This window comes from Pleurodeles waltl, chromosome 1_1, assembly GCF_031143425.1.
Source record: "Pleurodeles waltl isolate 20211129_DDA chromosome 1_1, aPleWal1.hap1.20221129, whole genome shotgun sequence".
Lineage (NCBI taxonomy): Eukaryota > Metazoa > Chordata > Amphibia > Caudata > Salamandridae > Pleurodeles > Pleurodeles waltl.
The window spans coordinates 512,378,050-512,390,021 of NC_090436.1; the positions used below are offsets into that span (position 1 = coordinate 512,378,050).

General features: G+C 44.5%; 1 pseudogene; it reads left to right on the top strand.

The window, feature by feature from the left end:
* Positions 1-253: 253 nt before the first annotated feature.
* LOC138293294 (5S ribosomal RNA) lies at positions 254-362 on the top strand (annotated as a pseudogene).
* The last annotated feature ends 11,610 nt before the right edge of the window (positions 363-11,972 follow it).

Consider the following 11,972-nt stretch of genomic DNA (forward strand, 5'->3'; position numbering starts at 1 on the left):
TGATGTGACATGGACGGGGCTCCGAGCCCTTTTCTAACTACTAATGCGTCTCGCAAGCGAAACGCATGCGCAAGCGCATGCGACGCAGGCTCAACCTTAAAAATGGTGTTCCATGTGGGTTGGGGCATTGGGACTCCGGCAGGGAATGCATGTCCGACTTCCCAAGGGGAGCCTGTGCAGGTGCGATTAAGAGCCACAGGCTCCGGGCGGTGGACTTCGCGAGCAGAAGAGAGCTGAAACTGCAGCTTTTCCTGCCTACTGTCATACCACCCTGAATGCGCCCGATCTCGGAAACTAAGCAGGGTCAGGCCTGGTTAGTACTTGGATGGGAGACCGCCTGGGAATACCAGGTGCTGTAGGCATTTTGCCTCTCGCAGACACTAGGTGCTGCACATCTTAGCTCAATTACACAGCTCCCTCGCTAATTTCATTTTCACTTTTTTATTTCCTGCACTCTTTTTTTCCTGTCTTAAAAAAAGAAATAAAAAAGAACAGTAATAACACTAAAATACACACTTTCCAAAGGAAAATTTCCAATTATTCTGCACTTTACACTCGGCCCAAGCTGAAGAAAACATTTGCTCCACGACGAGCAAAGGGATCCATAGCTAAGGCTTTGCTTTCTTGCGGTAAGCATATGCATGAGGTCTTAAGACCAGATCTCACTTATTGTGATGTCATTTTCTGTCAGGTCATGAGTTGTGATGCCACTACCTGTGATTCCAGGTGCAATTTCACACGCCGTGGTGTCATGTGCTGTGATGTCCCCTGCATAGTATCTAACTTGGTCAGTCCCCCCACTTATTTTCTTTAGGATTTGTGCCATGAATAAGCCTTAGCCCCCAAGAAATAGTGCTTGAGCCCACTATTGGCAAGCAAATGGAAGAAATCAGCACAGCGTGTCAGAAATGTGATAAAAGGACGATGATGTATTCGGTGTGGAAGAATGAAATGAGTTGCAGACACTAGTGTAACAGTGTCCAAAAGCAGAGCATTCCAGAAACAGGAAATAAAAAGAGGAAAGGTGCGTAAAATTTGAGTTGTTGTAAAAGCATTCCAAAGCATTTTCTGGCATTTCATGGCACTGTAACAGCTGTCATTAACCTAACGATCCATTTATCGACCACAGGAAGAATGGGTGAGCAGGGCGGGTGCAGAATAAAACCTGTTCAACATAGGAAAACATCCAGGCAGAGAGCACATGACCCACTGTTGCGTCCTAGGCGTTAAACTACAGACCTCTGTCTATTTCAGTTTCACTTGGATTGTAAGAAGGGTCATTATTTTGCATGTTGTTTGAGAAAGGATTCCATGATGAAAGATCTGATTTTTTCAACAATGTAGGAGGCTGGCCTGGCTTATAGTGGGTACCTTGTGGTACTCACACCTTGTGCCAGGTCCAGTTATCCCTTATTAGTAGATTAGAGGTGTTCTAGCAGCTTAGGCTGATAGAGGTAGCTATAGCAGAGCAACTTAGGCTGAACTAGGAGACATGCTAAGCTCCTACTATACCACTTATATCACTTAGCACTATATCATACGAAAACACAATACTCAGAGTTACTAAAAATAAAGGTACTTTATTTCAGTGACAATATGCCAAAAGTATCTCAGAGGATATACTCCCTTAGGAGGTAAGTAAAATACACAAAATATACACACACAACCAAAATCAGGTAAGTAAACAGTTAGAAAAGTAGTGCAAACACTGTAGAACACAATGGAATGCAATAGGAGAAAATAGGCCTAGGGGCAACACAAACCATATACTCCAAAAGGAGAATTCGAACCATGAATGGACCCCAGGCCTAGCGTAGTGTGTAGAGGGTCGCTGGGAGTGTAAGAAAACACTAAGGGTGTCCAAGATACCCCACCCAAAGAACCTGAAAAGTAGGAGTAAAGTTACCCTACTACCCCAGAAAGACAGTAAAGTCGAGATAGGGGATTCTGCGAGGACAACAACTGACTGCAAAGCACTGAAGACGGATTCCTGGACCTGAGGACCTGTGAAGGGCGGAGACCAAGTCCAAGAGTCACGCAAGTGTCCAGGGGGGCCAGGAGCCCACTAAACCCTGGATGAAGGTGCAAAAGGGCTGCCTCTGGGTGGAAGAAGCTGAAGATTCTGCACCAACGGAAGGTGCCAGGAATTTCTCCTTTGGTCAGAAGATGTCCCACAGGGTGCTGGAGAATGCAGAGTTGTTTCCACGCAGAAAGACCACAAACAAGCCTTGCGAGCTGCATGAGTTGTGGTTGAAGGTTTTGGGTGCTGCCCGGGCCCAGGAAGGACCAGGAGGTCGCCCCTTGGAGGAGGAGACAGAGGGGGCACTCAGCAATACAGAAGGCCCATGCAGAAGCAGGCAGCACCTGCAGAAGTACCTGAACAGGCATTCAGAAGATCTGAGCACGGCGGTCATCTCAGCACAACAAAAGGGAGTCCCACGAAGTCGGAGTCCAACTCAGTGAGTTGGGCAATACAGGACAGAGTGCTGGGGACCTGGGCTAGGCTGTGCACGAAGGAAGTCTTGCAAAAGTGCACAGAAGCCCTAGCAGCTGCAGTTCATGCAATACACAGGATTACTGTCTGGCGTGGGGAGGCAAGGACTTACCTCCACCAAATTTGGACAGAACGGCCAGTGGACTGTCGGGGACCCTTGAATCCAGCTCCTGTGTTCCAGGGACCACGCTCGTCAAGATGAGAGGGGACCCAGAGGAACAGTGATGCAGAAGTTTGGTGCCTGCGTTGGCATTGGGAAGATTCCGTCGACCCACTGGAGATTTCTTCTTGGTTTCCAGTGCAGGGTGAAGGCAGACAGCCCTCAGAGCATGCACCACCAAAAAACAGTCGAGAAAGCCGGCAGGATGAGGCACTACAATGTTGCTGGTAGTCTTCTAGCTACTTTGTTGCGGTCTTGCAGGCGTCCTGGAGCAGTCAGTGGTCAATCCTTGGCAGAAGTCGAAGAGGGAAGTGCAGAGGAACTCTGGTGAGCTCTTGCATTCATTATCTGGTTAGATACCCACAGGAGAGACCCTAAATAGCCCTCAGAGGAGGATTGGATACAGAGAAAGGTGAGCACCTATCAGGAGGGGTCTCTGACGTCACCTGCTGGCACTGGCCACTCAGAGGTGTCCATTGTGCCCTCACACCTCTGCATCCAAGATGGCAGAAGTCTGGGACACACTGGAGGAGATCTGGGCACCTCCCCTGGGAGGTGCTGGTCAGGGGAGTGGTCACTCCCCTTTCCTTTGTCCAGTTTCGCACCAGAGCAGGGCTAGGGGAATCACTGAACTGGTGTAGACTGGCTTATGCAAGGAGGGCACCATCTGTGCCCTTCAAAGCATTTCCAGAGGCCAGGAGAGGCTACTCCTCCCAGGCCCTTCACATCCTATTTACCTGTTTGAGGGTTGGCAGAAGCGGTAGCTGCAGAGAAAACCATAGAAAGTTAGTTTGGCAGTACCTGGGCTCTATGCTGGAGACCCGGGGATGCATGGAATTGTTCCCCCAAAACCAGAATAGTATTGGGGTGACAATTCCATGATCCTAGACATGTTACATGGCCATGTTCGGAGTTACCATGGTGACGCTACTTATAGGTATTGACCTAAATGTAGTGCACACGTGTAATGGTATCCCCGCATTCACAAAGTCCGGGGAAATTGCCCTGAACAATGTGGGGGCACCTTGGCTAGTGCCAGGGTGCCCTCACACTAAGTAACTTTGCACCTAACCTTCACTAAGTGAAGGTTAGACATATAGGTGACTTATAAGTTACTTAAGTGCAGTGTAAAATGGCTGTGAAATAACGTGGACGTTATTTCACTCAGGCTGCAGTGGCAGTCCTGTGTAAGAATTGTCTGAGCTCCCTATGGGTGGCAAAAGAAATGCTGCAGCCCATAGGGATCTCCTGGATCCCCAATACCCTGGGTACCTAGGTGCCATATACTAGGGAATTATAAGGGTGTTCCAATGTGCCAATCAGAATTGGTAAAATTAGTCACTAGCCTGTAGTGACAATTTTAAAAGAAGAAAGAGCATAAACACTGAGGTTCTGGTTAGCAGAGCCGCAGTGATACAGTTAGGCACCACACAGGGAACACATATAGGCCACAAACTATGAGAACTGGGGTCCTGGCTAGCAGGATCCCAGTGACACATATCAAACATACTGACAACATAGGGTTTTCACTATGAGCATTGGGCCCTGGCTAGCAGGATCCCAGTGAGACAGTAAAAACACCCTGACATATACTCACAAACAGGCCAAAAGTGGGGGGTAACAAGGCTAGAAAGAGGCTACCTTCCTACACAACCCCCCCCAAACGAAGGACAATAAGGCTAACCTTGGCCAGTTGAGTCTTTATTGTCTAAGTGGTGATAATTGGAAAGTAGCTCTGCAATAGATTGGTTACTCCCTTCATCATCCACTATATGGTTACTTCCCTGTGGGGATGTAAACCACCCTGTTTGGAGTTATTTAGCTAGCCAACAATGTGAAGTTATATTCTCAGAGTTCCTATTAGTATGTTTAAGTTTAGAGCAGTGGGCATTGTCCACTGGACCTATTTCAAGTGATGGGAATGTGAGACAGGGATGCTGTCTCAATAAAGCCATAGCTGGGCAAAAACTTTGCCCATATGGCTGTAAGAGAGAACAGGGTTGCTCTTTCTCTTGAGTCGGAGCAGGGCAGGGATACTGTCCTATAGCTCCACACTAGGGCATGGCTGCTGTCCTAAGTGTTGTGAGGCAGTGCAGGGTTTCTGCACTAAAGTTTCTCTGGGAGGGTTAGAGGGATGCTCCATGTTAACTAAAATGGTGCACTTTTTCTCACCAATATTAGATATGTCACAAAGAGGTACTTCTACCTCAGGGAGTACAGCTGTGCTACCTGATGGTTCCCTTGGCACAGGTGCCCCCCTAGGATAGGTTTCTCCCACCACAGGAATGGTATCCTGAATGGCAGGGTGGGTAGGGAATACTTTGATGCCCTTTTGACCTGTTGTTGAAGAAGGATCCTGAGTTTTCAGGCCTTTTTCTCTCCTTTGCTTTTTCATTTCAGCTGAAATGAGAGGAAGCAATTCCTCAGGGATACCCAACATGGCTGCATGGGTATTAAACTCTACCTCAGTCCAACCTGAGGCCTCTAGGTCATTACCTAAGAGACAGTCTACAGGTAAGCTAGGTGATACTACCACCTGCTTAGGGCCAGTAACTCCACCCCAACTAAACTGAATTATAGCTAAGGGAAGGAACTTAGTGGAGTTATGGACATCAATAATATTGTACTGTTGTCCAATGATGTGTTGTGAAGGAGACACTAAGGCCCATATTTATACTTTTTTACGCAAACCAGCGCCGGCGGTGGTTTGCTTAGAAAATTTTACCGCCGGCTAACGCCATTCCTACACACCATGCGGGTGCCTTATTTAAGGAATGACGTTAGCCGGCGCTGCGGAATGGTCTGAGTCAAAAAAAATGACTCAAACCAGGCAGCGCCGGCGTAGGGGAAAATGCCCTGAACAATGTGGGGGCACCTTGGCTACTGCCAGGTTGCCCTCACACTAAGTAATTTTGTACCTAACCTTCACTAAGTGAAGGTTAGACATATAGGTGACTTATAAGTTACTTAAGTGCAGTGTAAAATGGCTGTGAAATAACGTGGACGTTATTTCACTCAGGCTGCAGTGGCAGTCCTGTGTAAGAATTGTCTGAGCTCCCTATGGATGGCAAAAGAAATGCTGCAGCCCATAGGGATCTCCTAGAACCCCAATACCCTGGGTGCCTAGGTGCCATATACTAAGGAATTATAAGGGTGTTCCAGTGTGCCAATCGGAATTGGTAAAATTAGTCACTAGCCTGCAGTGACAATTTTAAAAGCAGAGAGAGCATAAACACTTAGGTTCTGGTAAGCAGAGCCTCAGTAATACAGTTAGTCACCACACAGGGAACACATATAGGCCACAAACTTATGAGCACTGGGGTCCCGGCTAGCAGGATCCCAGTGACACATATCAAACATACTGACAACATAGAGTTTTCACTATGAGCACTGGGCCCTGGCTAGCAGGATCCCAGTGAGACAGTAAAAACACCCTGACATATACTCACAAACAAGCCAAAAGTGGGGGTAACAAGGGTAGAAAGAGGCTATCTTCCTACAAACAACTCCTAAATACTTTCTGTGGGACCCTGGTTTGACAAAAGTAAAGAAAAGACTGGCCACCCTCTGCCTGTAAGGCATGGCGAATATGTTGCAAATGGCACTTACAGAGTGACAGAGCTTCTCCATTAAGTGAAAAAAGTGCAAGAAGAGGGCTTGCCTTCCTGTTTATTTCTGGATTTGTTAAGGTAGTGTTGAAGAGATATTTCTCCCTTCCAGAGTGAATGGAGGTGTCGCCACTCAGTGGGATAACAAAGAGAGAACTCCTGCATAGCAGCAACTAATTGTCCTTGGGAGGGGAGAATGAACGCTGCTGTTCAGAAGCAGCGTCTCCCCTGGTGACTCCTCCTTGTCATGCCCTAAAGAGGGGTCCAAGGAGGCGCAGCACATGCTGTGTCAGGTCAGGGTTGTCCATTGTAATTGAGTGTGTGAGAGGGGCTGTCTGATAGTCGTGCTAGGTTGGGGAGGGGCTGCTGCAGCGTGTGAAGATGAGAGAATCGGACGTAACCCAGAGCATTTTAAACAGCACATGCCGTGTCAGGTCAGGGTTCTCCATTGTAATTGAGTGTGTGAGAGGGGCCGTCTGATAGTCGTGCTAGGTTGGGGAGGGGCTGCTTCAGCGTGTGACGATGAGAGAATCGGACGTAACCCAGAGCATTTTAAATAGAGGAGTTTACGAGCATTTTCAATGCAACAGGTCACGCATTTGCTCGAGTTAGAGCTATTACCGTTGTAAACTCCTAACTGGACTTTTCTTGCCACACAAATGAAAAGAAAAAAAAAACACAGCACGATCGCTCTGGGGTTTACATAGTGCGATTGCACTGCTTTTTTTTTCATTTGTGTGGCAAGAAAGTCCGGTTAGGAGTTTACAAAGCTGGGGGTGGGGTGGGGTGGGGGATCGCAATGCTCTTGTGTTTGCTCGAGTTAGCGCTCCTAGCGTTGTAAATTACTGAGTGGCCACACAGAATGAAAATAAAGAGAGCAAGGGCGAGCTGGCCCTGGAAAAGCCCCCCTCTGCTGTTGGTTTATGTTTACAGAGGGAGCTGGTGGGGAGGAGGGACTGAACAATCACCCACACTGTTGAAGTGAAACAGGCAAATGCCCAAAAAAAGTCCCTTACTGAAGAGATAAACAGGACATAGCGCAATTACACAGTACTTTGTGCTGCTCCCAAAGTGAAAAAAGGCAGGACAAAGAGGCAGAACTGACCAATAGCAAGCAAGGATTTTTGAAGGACACTGCAACTAACAAATCAAAACGCTGGAACTTACTCCATTGTATACTTTAGTATACAGCAGGCCGAACGCTAACGCTCGACCTAAAAACATTTTTAAATGCAGCACCGTTTCCATTAAGGGATATGGGCTGCGTTTTAAAAACAGAGTTTATTTTGTAGAAATGCAATAACAGACAAACAGAGTGAGTGGCAATTTGTGAACTGCCTCAATACTTTTCAAGAGGTTAGTCAGATTGTGACACAATCTGTCTCAGAATTGTATGAACTGACCTATTTGTACATAGGTCAGTTTGTACAATTCTTTACTGATTGCAAAAATACTGGTCACACATTGGGACTAGGTTTTTGCAACCAGTATTAGTATATATATCCCTTAGAATGGGTTTTATGTCCAACCGTTGCCTATGGTTCTATGATATTCTTGTCTAGCTTAGTTCCCTTCTTCTAACTCTATGCCATCACTTTTTAGGGTCGAGCCTGCGTCGCATGCGCTTTCGCATGTGTATCGCTAGCAAGATGCTTTAGGTATTAGAAAAGGGCTCGGAGCCCTGTCAACGTCACATCAGTGTGTTTCATTGGCAAGTTGGCTTGCCTGTTAGAATCCGCTTCTTTTGATTAGCGGAAGGCACGCATACCTCATGCCTTTTCCGGTGGTGAGCCCTCCTTGAGTGCAGCGACCAAGTACAGAAAACATGCGAGGCTCGCTGGGTTTGTGGACTACTTTTTCTCTGTTTTGACAGCGCAATCTCGCTGGGCACAAGTCCAGTGCTGTGCATCCTATTGACCTTGTTACTCAGTTAATTGCACTTTTGCCGATAGGTATTATTAGTGTGAACTGTAGCAGCATGATCGTGCTGTTTTTTGTTTTTTTTTATGCAAGAAAAATCCGGTTGGGAGTTTACAACTGTGAACAGCTGTAACTCCGACAAATGCGAGACCCTAGTGCATTGCAAATGCCTGTTTCTTTTGTTTTAAGACGTTGTATGTTTCGACTGTGTTTGCATGCGCAGTGCCCAGCTCAGGAAACACAAGCATAGATTTCATGGGTAAGACCAATTGGCTTTGTCAATAGTTGTTTAATATGGTGTGTTGTCTAATTAGTGCAGGGAAGAGAAATGAACAGACAAAACTTAAACTATAACACTCATGCTTTGCAAATTGGGTGGCTAGTGATGTATGTTTCTACTTGCGGGTTTGTTGCAGAAGAACAAATCCTTGTTGAATCAAATAGAGCCCACCTCTGATGCACGTGGCTAATGTTAAAGACATCGACATGTTTAAGGAACAGTCAATTATATAAAAATTAATAAAATTACTCATATTGGTAAAAACAAAAGTGAATGATTCATGATTACCCTAATTTAGGGGTGGTCACAGGTGTTAGGTACTCCTTTTCAAGAACTGCATATAAAAACCTCGTCATAATCCTCTCACTTTCTGTTACCTGCAATTATTGGTGATTTCTTACAAGCCACTGCATAGAATTGTATGAGAAGTTGCAAGCCACATAATAAAAATAACGCAACTTCCTATCAACTATGTTATAGGTGCTGTGAAAGAGAACATAAAATGGCATTGTTCTTATCCTCCATAATGGTGCTAAATGTTATTTATCTGAAACCATCACTGGACACTAAAAATGTCTGCCACTACCAGATGATCTTCATTGCAGAAATTATTTTAAAAGACAGTGTTTATAAACACCAAACAAAACTTCAAAACTCGTTTGGGACAAACGTGCTCTGTCTTCTGACATCCCTGTATCAAACTCATCCAAAGGCAACGAAGGAAAACGGGCTGAAACACATTCATACATCAGTGTAAAATAATTGAAGGAAAGTATTGACATTTGAAAACTGTTTAAGTTAAGTAAACACTTAATTGTTCATAATGTGCAGTTCCCTGGATGTAATGCATGGAGTCTGCTGCTCCGCAGGCTTTTAGCAAAATATTGATCGAGTTTTGCAATAGTGAAAAACAACATGGTGCTTTAAAGTACAAAATGGCAATTTTCTTTTCAGGTACTTTGCTTGACTAAATCAATATAACATGGTTTAAGTATATCGTTATGCATAATGTTTCTGCTAGCACAATACACTTTTCATCACATACTCTTGTGCAAACTTATGTAGCAAATGTATTAAACTAATGAATACATCGACCATTGTTAGAAAAGTAAAGATCGAAAATATGGTACTAAATTTTCACTGAGGATAACACAGAGAATATAGACAATGAATCACTTAGTTACAGCGGCTGCATTCACACATCAAAACAATCATTATTCAAGCCGAGTACTCTACTAGAGCGCACAACTGTTAAAACCCATGTTATGATGTGTTTTTTTCTCTAGACAGAAAAATTAAACCATTTGACACAATGTAATGTAAATATTCTGATACGCAAAGAACGTCGCTAGTTTTATGTGGTACTAAACACACACTAAAAATATGCGAATGTGCCCACTGGAGCGGCTGGTGTCAGATGCCACGACGGTGCCCTCTGCTGCCCTGTACAACAGGCTAATACCCACAGAACCCAGAGAACAGGAATTCGCAAGAGCACCAATGAGGTGAGTTGGTTGCCTCTTAGCTTCCAGGCTTAAGATGGTTATGGCTCATTGAAAGGCACAAAAGAATGGTATATTATGTTATGTATATTGGTATAGCACATATCTAGCATATTTATTTAGAATCTGGCATACTCTTTGGTTCTGGGGTTATCGTTGACCAGAAACAAACTGGCCTATTTATATTTTATTTGGTAGTAAAATGTTACTCAAGCTTAATAGTAACCCACTAAGTTAGACTGTAATGATGTATTGTTTAGTGTGGATTATATCTGATATTGGCCACCTAGATCTTGTTACCGACCTGTATTAAGCATCATGTGCTAATATGTGTGGCCGATGGCCATTTGTTTTGTTCTGCTGCAGTGCAATGCTAACAGCTGTTTGGCACGGAGCAGCTGTTAGGTTTAGATAGAGCACTCGCAGTTGTGAGGCATTTATGCAATGATAGGTGTATGTGGGTGTTGTATATTTGAATATTTGAGTTAACTTCTGGACGATTGATATCTGGACTTGGTTTACATTAAGTTTAACCATTACCTGATATGGATGTGTTGTTGAAGATTCAACTCTTAGTGAACTGTGTGCCCTGGTGCCATGTTGTACCAATAATAGTAAGAGGGTTTGTGTTTAAAGTGTACTGTCAAAATAATGACAAGATGGTTCCGTGGAGGTAAAAACCCATGTCTGTATTAAAGATCATATACACAGTTCACAATTTTATTGTATTCATTAATGAATGATAATAACTTAGAAATTAAAAAAGTGCAGGTGGTGCAGTGCTCATCAGTGCAATAAAGTGATAATTAACTTATGATCCATATATACAATGCGGGAATCCATAAACCAAACATGTCAACCCAGCCTAGGTGATGTTCCAGAAAACAAAACTATTGTTGATGATTCCCACAAAATTGTCACCGTTTCTACAATAGATAAATTAAATAGAAATATGTAATCTTGTTGGTCGCCTACGTGTGATACTGTAAACTTGAATTAGATTTGGAAACTACTTTGTTACAGAGTACACTAATCTTCTGTTCACCTGTACTGCAGCCTTGTGTGTGAGCCTCTTCTCGTTGTTGGTTGCCAACACTAGGCAGTGACTTTGCAACTTGTAACATAGGCTTGACTTTGCAACCTGTGACATCGGCTGGAATCAGTTGGGTGGTGATGTGACCTGAACCTTTGGATATTATCTCTAATCTAGAACATCGTTAGTGCTATTTCCCTTTTGTGTGTTTACCTTATGGCTTGCGATGAGCTATTTATAAATGATGAATGTTGGACTTTTGCTTAGGCAGGGTCATCCCGAATCTTTTTGCCTCCTGCCTCCTATTTTTTCTGACCTGTCGCTGTTGGCTTTTGAACTCTGAGCACTTTACCACTGCTGATATGCTCTCCGTGTAAAATGTGTACGTAATTGGTTCTCCATGATTGGCATATTTGTTTTTACTGTTAAGTCCCTAGTAAAGTGCACTAGAGGTGCCCAGGGCCTGTAAATCAAATGTTACTAGTGGGCCTGCAGCACTGGTTGTGCCACCCACACAAGTAACCCTGTAATCATGTCTCAGACCTGCCACTGCAGTGTCTGTAAGTGTATTTTTACACCGTAAATTCGACATGGCAAGTGTACCCACTTGCCAGGCCTAAACCTTCCCTTTTCTTACATGTAAGGCACCCCTAAGGTAGGCCCTAGGTAGCCCCAAGGGCAGGGTGCAGTGTATGGATAAGGTAGGACATAAAGGGCCTGATTCTAACTTTGGAGGACGGTGTTAAACTGTCCCAAAAGTGGCGGATATACCACCTACCGTATTACGAGTCCATTATATCCTATGGAACTCGTAATACGGTATGTGGTATATCCGCCACTTTTGGGACGGTTTAACACCGTCCTCCAAAGTTAGAATCAGGCCCATAGTAATGTGGTTTATATGTCCTGACAGTGAAATACTGCCAATTTAGTTTTTCACTGTTGCAAGGCCTGTCTCTCATAGGATAATATGGG